The sequence below is a fragment of the Rhipicephalus microplus genome, chromosome X, assembly GCF_043290135.1.
Source record: "Rhipicephalus microplus isolate Deutch F79 chromosome X, USDA_Rmic, whole genome shotgun sequence".
Lineage (NCBI taxonomy): Eukaryota > Metazoa > Arthropoda > Arachnida > Ixodida > Ixodidae > Rhipicephalus > Rhipicephalus microplus.
Window position 1 is genome coordinate 137,699,332 of NC_134710.1, and position 7,947 is coordinate 137,707,278.

Below are 7,947 nucleotides of genomic sequence, written 5' to 3' on the forward strand. Positions count from 1 at the left end.
TTTAGTCACATTTAGGTTGCCACATTATTATTATTATTATTATTATTATTATTATTATTATTATTATTATTATTATTATTATTATTATTATTATTATTATTATTATTATTATTATTATTATTATTATTATTATTATTATCCTCTCAAATAATGAACTGCTACCGCATTGGTTTGACGTGCACATCATTCGTTTCTGACAGGGTTTTTTTTTTTTTTCGTGCTTACCTCTTGAGCCCCACTTGCGCTGTTCTGCATGCGCACCGCACCTCTAATCTTCAGCCAAATAAGCGCTATTCCTTGCTATTGCGCTATTTTGTGTGCAAAGCCCCGTGTAAACAGTTGTACGAAACGCTGCACTAGTATGCACTGCCTGACACGACTGATCACGAGAAGTCGGCGTTTAGTAATGCCGCACCGAGGCGCAGACCGCGAGCAGACCTCTATATATGGTCATGATCTCGAATACACGTGTACGTGGCGATCAGCGGTGCAGAACGTCGCCGGCGCATAACGCAAGTTGCCCGACAGCGCGTGCTATGCGCTGCTCGCGCAGTGCAGTGTTCACTCAGGCGAGCAGCGAAAGCATGTATCAGCTCTGCTGACATGGTTACAACCGGATTTGTTTACGCAAACCTCACATGTTCGAGTGCGCGACTCCACGCGAATTTCTCTTGTGACCTTATTTAACTTAGATCGAGACGAACAAAACATACATGAAAAAGAAAACAAAAAATACCATTGCAGTATAAAAACGAAATCATGAAATGTAGAGAAACTATATATATATATATATATATATATATATATATATATATATATATATATATATATATATATATATATATATATATATATATATATATATATATATATATATATATATATATATATGCTGTGTACTTTAATACTTTAAACTGAAGCGCCACACACTCTACACTTGATGTGGAATGCTGGAAGAGACCATACTCTGAGACTGATCGTCAAACGAATATGTGACGCGCTTAGTTTGGAGAGTTTTATGGGGCTTATATCACGAAGAAAAACGTCCTGGAAACAAACCTCCGTGCCTATTGGATGTGCTAAATTACAAAAGCTTGGCGGAATCTGAATGTACTTACGACACCTGTGATTAAATGACGTAGTTTGTTAAATGAACGGTAAGGCGATTGAGCACGTGTACGTGTGTGCATCCATACTGTGAACTCCCCACAATTTCTTTTTTTAGCACCCCTTTCTTTCCTTCCACAGTGCATGGAATCCAAGTGTGTTCAGCGGTTCAGATATCTATCTATCTATCTATCTATCTATCTATCTATCTATCTATCTATCTATCTATCTATCTATCTATCTATCTATCTATCTATCTATCTATCTATCTATCTATCTATCTCTGTACGTGAGCATGTGTGTGTGTGTGTGTGTGTGTGTGTGTGTGTGTGTGTGTGTGTGTGTGTGTGTGTGTGTGTGTGTGTGTGTGTGTGTGTGTGTGTGTGTGTGTGTGTGTGTGTGTGTGTGTGTGTGTGTTTTGCCGATGTAACAAGTGCATGCGTGCGACACTGCCTCTCTCAATATTTCTTAACAAGTGCTCGAAAGCGGTATATATGGAGCGAGATGCACACGAGGGAAAGGCAGATAGGTTAACCAACTTTAAAATCCTTCACTAGAGGGAGGCGAAAAGGAGAAATAAAAAACATGAAAGCAAGGGCGAGGAGAAAAACAGGTGTGCAAGAAGGAGAAAAGAGGAAAGGGCATGTATAGGCTAGCGATCGTTCGATCGGGCCAACGATATGCAGTGAACATTTTGAATTGTATATGATTTTTTTAGGTTATCGGGAACACATCATTGCGAATTCTCGAAACACTCCGCGCTTAGCTGGAAAATCGGGTAGCGATTCTGCAAGGTCAAGTCTGCTCTCGCTCTCTTTGCTGGCCTCCGGCATTTCGCTCATCGTGGCTAGGGAACGAGGCGCGCGCTCTTTTGCTCCCGAATTTCCCGAACACGCGGCGGCGGCTTTCAGCGCAGCCTTTCCCTTGCTCCCGCATTCTGCGGAATTACGCGAGCGCGCCACGACCGCTTCCTCGGCGAAGCCGTCCATTTGTTCGCGTTTTTTACGTCGCTGCAAAAGGTCAGAGTTGAGCGTGCGGATTTGCGGGAGCGCGCGGCCGACGCTCTCTTTTGTCCGAGCGCCGCCGCTCTGCCTTTCTCCGCACCGCGCTGCCCGTGCACGGCGGCGCGACAATCGTTTGGTGTGCTTGTAAATTCGTGCATTTGTTCCGGCTCGACACCGGCGAACGTCGCTTTCATTAGCCTCCTGCCGTTTACTGTGTCGATTGCAGTCGTCTCACCTGCGCAAGTGCCGGACACGGTTTGCTTTTTTTAACCTTTCTACGCCCACTGCCTTCCTCCTGCCTCTCTCTTTCTCTTTCTGAAGTCACGTCGAGTGCTGTCAAGAGTTAGCTCCTCGAATTCATTGCGACGCCATTCATCTTCTGCCTACCCGAATGTTTCCTCCGAACATATTTATCAGAAGCATTTTGCCATACGTAGGTTCGCTCCGTATCGTTTCCCACTGCTCCGACGAACTTAACTGCCGTCGTCGCTTTAGGCCGATTGCTAGGCACTTTCGCTTGCGTTAGCACTCGGCGACAAGTGCACACTGTTGTGTCGTTTAGCGTTTTGCTTGTTTGAGCCACTGTAACGCATTTCCTCCGCGAGTAAACTCGGAGCTTCTGAAAGGGCATAGGTTCCTTCCTACGCACTCTGTTCTTCGTGAAGCGATTTAAGATTTTTTCGAAGACGAGCATGCCAAATGCCAAAAGCGGCTTGATAGAATGTTTGCCTCTTTACTTTTTGTCATGCCAACAATTCTCTTTACCGCCTCATTATTTTTGTATTTTATTGGATATACAAATTACCCCAATGCACTGTTTAAGCTAAACAGACCGTCTTTTCATTGGTCAAACTTTTAATTTATTGACACTCTCGTATTTTTTATATTTTTTACCGACAGCAGATGTTAAGCACTCATTCCTATAGTCGTTCTGTAGCCTTTATGAACCACGATCTCCCCAAATCATGATGAGTCGACCCATAATTGGTGGTGAATAAATACTCTTGCTTTAATAAAATTTCCTTTTTTAGTACGCCTACAAACAATGATTTTGAATAATTCCACGCAGTCAATGCAAGACTCGCTGAAGTATGTATATGAATGTACCGAATCGATGCTTTGCATTAAAAGCGAAACTGCGTCTTATCTCGTTTTGCTTTCAGTAACTTCTGAGTATCTGCACTTAAGATGAACAAGTTAGTGTTATCAAATAAACCATGCAGTGTGGTACAATTTATTACATGGTATCGGTACTGTCTCGTCGCCACGTTAGCTCAGTTGTAATTGGGATACACGTCCATGTATTAATTCCCCCGGGGGCAATAAAGAAGAAATCAACAAAAAAAACACATGCGCGGTACTTCAATTCTCAACTCTCTGCCAATAATAACGCTCTCTTCTTCTCAATTGACAATCAGATTTGTTAAATCGGACTTGGCACTTTGGCAGCTAGCTTCGTACTTTCACCTTCGTACACTGTGTGTAAAGAGAGAGGGGAAGAGGGGATGGAATGCGTAAAAGGTAATGAGGAGAAATAGCTCGCAGGTCCACTTCGTCATACGACTGCCATACTTTCTTTTGCAAGCGAAAGCGATTCTCCATTTATATCACTTACACTACGCAAACTCATTCGTCCACTCGGCTCTAAATGTTTTACGAACCTCGTCGATTCATTCCCGTCTATTAACAATTCAGCCACCGCTCAACACATGCGCAGCACCCGTCTTTCCTAGTTTCCTTATCCCTTCTCTTCCCGCATACGCCACCACTGCCGGCATTTCCATCATTTTTTTTCTTATCCAGCCACTAAGAGAGGCAGGCGCCTTTGGCATAGCGCCGCCGGGCAGATAAAACTCTCATGGTTCGCCGAGCAAGACCAGGAGTCGTTGACATTTCGCCGTACCTGCGCGCGCAGCGTCCACGCAACTCGAACCGCGGTCGTCGAGGACGTTGTTCGCGCGGTCTCTCTCTCTCCGCTTTTCGGCTTCTTCTGTCAGCACGCGTGTCGCACGGAAAAGCGCTCCCGAAGCCGCGCTTTCCGCCATTCGAAGTGCGCGCTGCATGTGACTGAAATTTAAACAGACTGTTTTCCAGCATGGATGGAGTTTGTTAGGGGAACACTTGCTTATTATTCTTTGCTTTGGATGTCATTAATAATGTCTTGTTGGATTTGTACATTTTAACCATTTCCTCCCTGATTACGAGACTCAGCTGTACTTCGTCGATTTGGTTGTTGTTATCAATTTCTAGTTTGACATATTGCACAATGTACTCCATTGTGTACACCTCGGTACACAACCTGTAATGGCCTGTAATGGCCTGCGAAAGTCTTACAGTATTTGACAAATAAATAAATAAATAAATAAATCATACAATCACAGTCTCTTATGCATACGCTCAAGCATTGAAGGCAAACGCTATGATTTTTTTTTCATTTTCACTCGATGTATTGATACCTTCCCGTCCCACTTCAAAAGCTGCTAGCGGCTCGCCTTGTTTTGTGCTGCCCCCTTATTGGCCCACCCTCTAGCCGAGTGTAATGTCATGTGATGACGTCATGTGGTGACTTCATAACGCGACGATGATATTTTTTCGCATCACTCGAGTTTACTACGAAGGCGCCGATTGTTAACATTCGGCTTAAGGCTTTGAAAAAATGAGGCCTTAAAAAAAACTGATACGGTGCGTTTCCTCAGTAGGCACGGCAAAATTATATGTACGTGAAGACATTGTAGGTCGCACAACGAGGCCTCTGCGCTCGACATAATTGTTTTCTCGAATTATGGGATCTGTTTTTTTTTTTTTTTCGTCGATAGCTCTCACTGGGCTTTTTTTTCCCTCTTCTCCGTACGAAGCATGCAAATTTAATATAGCAGAGCTCACACGAAAAGCAAACGAGAATTCAACGTTGCATGATGCTTCTTTTGAGGATATGCAGTACCCGTGTGCGTCATTTTCGTGTCGTTCGTTCCCTATAGGAGTTAAATAAAATTTTGGTGCTTTATATTCACAAACTTCTTAATCTCGTCCACCCACCTAGCTTTCTGGCTTTCCCTAACCCTCTTGCCTACTCAGTGTGCGTCAACATGTTCCAAGTCATCAGCATTTGTGAACCCAACGCGTGTGCGAGCTCTCCTTTCTCTAATTTTTTTTTTTCCATCTTTCAAACTTCCTCATCCCTATCCCCAGAGTAGGGCAGCACACCAATCGCTCCAGACTGGTTAACATCCTTGCCTTTCCTTTTCCTCCTGTTCCTCCTCCTATCAATCCAGTCTGTTACCCTTAATAGCCAGCGGTTATCATGTCTACGCGCTACATTAACTTGCCTACGCGCTAATTAACTCCACACTGGACCCACAGCTCTTATTCGAGCTTCTTCAGCTTTTATTTCGTTATCCAAGAGAATTTACAGGTATAAATGTGATGATGATTTATGTAGCAGCCAGTGTAAATTCAGTACGTTAATTAAGTGATTTTAAGGTGAAGGTAACGTCTACACTGCAACATACCTAACTGCATATGTATTTACGCTATGCAACCAAACAAATGAACATGATTGATTGATTGATTGATTGATTGATTGACTGATTGATTGATTGATAAACTGTTCTAATACATGCTGACTTAAGCCTCTGGGCCAGTGCATGAATCACTTGCATGCTGCTGGTATAGTGCCACCGACTCAGCGGCTTTTTGTGGAACTCGTCACTTGCCTTCCATGACGTTTATTCACACATTCAGCTGAGTTGATTCTTCAAGACGTCACATTGCATCTTACTTGGTTGTCTCGTTTGATTCCTGAGTTTTTCGTACAATTTACTGATGCGTCAACTGCCTTTCCGCACCGAACAACCAAACCATAAAAATGTGGATGGACATTTAAAACTGAAGAATTGCAGGTACGTATTAAACAAAACAGAGCCAGGTATAATGCGGGCCACCAGAAACCTTGCTTGATGGTCTTTCGTCGCACTTACCGGAACGTGTAAGGTTAAAGCCCGCGCACTCGTTTTATTAAATAAACGCGCGAATGGATGAGTGCCCTCTTTCACCTATCGCGGGGCTCTCTCGACCGCTGACATTTGCGCGCGGCGCACTCGCACTTGTGCCACGTTGTTTCGGCGCCCCAATCGCTCCATTTCTTTTCCTGCTTTCCTTTTCGTTCACGTTTCCTTCCGCAGAACAAGCAAAAACAGCCGCTATTCGCGATGTCGCATTGCGACAAACACGTGAACGCGAAAGCAAGAAAACTGATTGATTGATTGATTGATTGATTGATTGATTGATTGATTGATTGATTGATTGATTGATTGATTGATATGTGGGGTTTAACGTCCCAAAACCACTATATGATTATGAGAGACGCCGTAGTGGAGGGCTCCGGAAATTTAGACCACCTGAGGTTCTTTAAGGTGCACCCAAATCTGAGCACACGGGCCTACAGCATTTCCGCCTCCATCGGAAATGCAGCCGCCGCAGCCGGGATTCAAACCCGCGCCCTGCGGGTCAGCAGCCGTGTACCTTAGCCACTAGACCACCGCGGCGGGGCTAGCAAGAAAACTGAGAGGAAGCACACGAGTTCGCCTGCTGAACGTTGGACGCAATTAAGACGCCGTGACGCTTTCGTATGTCACGGGGGTACACACTGCGCAATGTTAGATCATCGCTAGGGCTGACTGCTGGGAGTCCGTTGAATATTCCTCTGGGAAATGTGGCATATATACGATGGCTCAATGACAAACAAACAAACAAAAAAGCTGGAGGAGGTGAAAAATTCTAAACATCTCCCTTATGCAGTCATTGCTCCGAAATTTCAGCACTTTGTCCGGACAGCCAAGATTACATTTACTTTAGGGCCCCGAAGGAGCCCCTCTTTGCAGGGAGCGCATCGAGAATTCCCTGAAGAGGAGTTTTATTCCGTGATCAAGAATCCACTCCGACTAAAACAGCTCAAGGCTGTCCAGAAGGCCCACGAGGCAGCGGCCTCTTCGTTCCATGCTTGGTAGCCATCGGCGATCCTCCCCTTGAAAACAAACGTGGATTCCTTCGGTGTACCTAAATGAAGTTTGTTTACTTTTACCTATCTGTCTGCGTTATATGATTTTACTCTGACGCAGAAGATGCAGAAGCACGGTGAATTTCAGACTTCCATCTCCGTTCGTGAACTTCTGAATTATTAAGAAAAACTGGAGGGATCCGAGCTAATTTCTCGGACTATCAGTTCAGTAGCACTGATCATCCACTAGGCACACAATAATAATAATAATAATAATAATAATAATAATAATAATAATAATAATAATAATAATAATAATAATAATTGTTTTATTTCCATGAACGATGGAGGAGACTGCGGCTAAAAGTTGCTTCAGACACTTGACAGAAGGCCCGCAGCTACCTCTACAATTATAACCTCAACCCAGGTGTGAGGTTATAACGCATTTACAACCCTGGCTATTTTTGTATCACAGGCCCAACTACATGGGCAACATAAAATGCGCATAGACAGCACACGTGCATCTGTCCTGTTTCAAGTACCTGCTAAGTCTATGCAGTTGCGCCTGTGCTCCAACACACCGGACTTTATGTTACTTATATTGCAAGTAGTAACAAGACAGAAGTTCGCGAGAAGATTGAAGATTATAGCGATGAGGAGACGGGGAATCTCGCGTGAGCCATTTCCATTCCCTGTTCAGCAATTCCACATCGCTTATATATACAGCAAGAACACATTCCAACTGTACTGCATAGGGTTTGACGTCCCTATGTGCACTCTAAAAGGTGAGAGTCCTCTTTTCTGGGAGTTCTGAGCTTTCACTTATATGGCTCTCTTTAA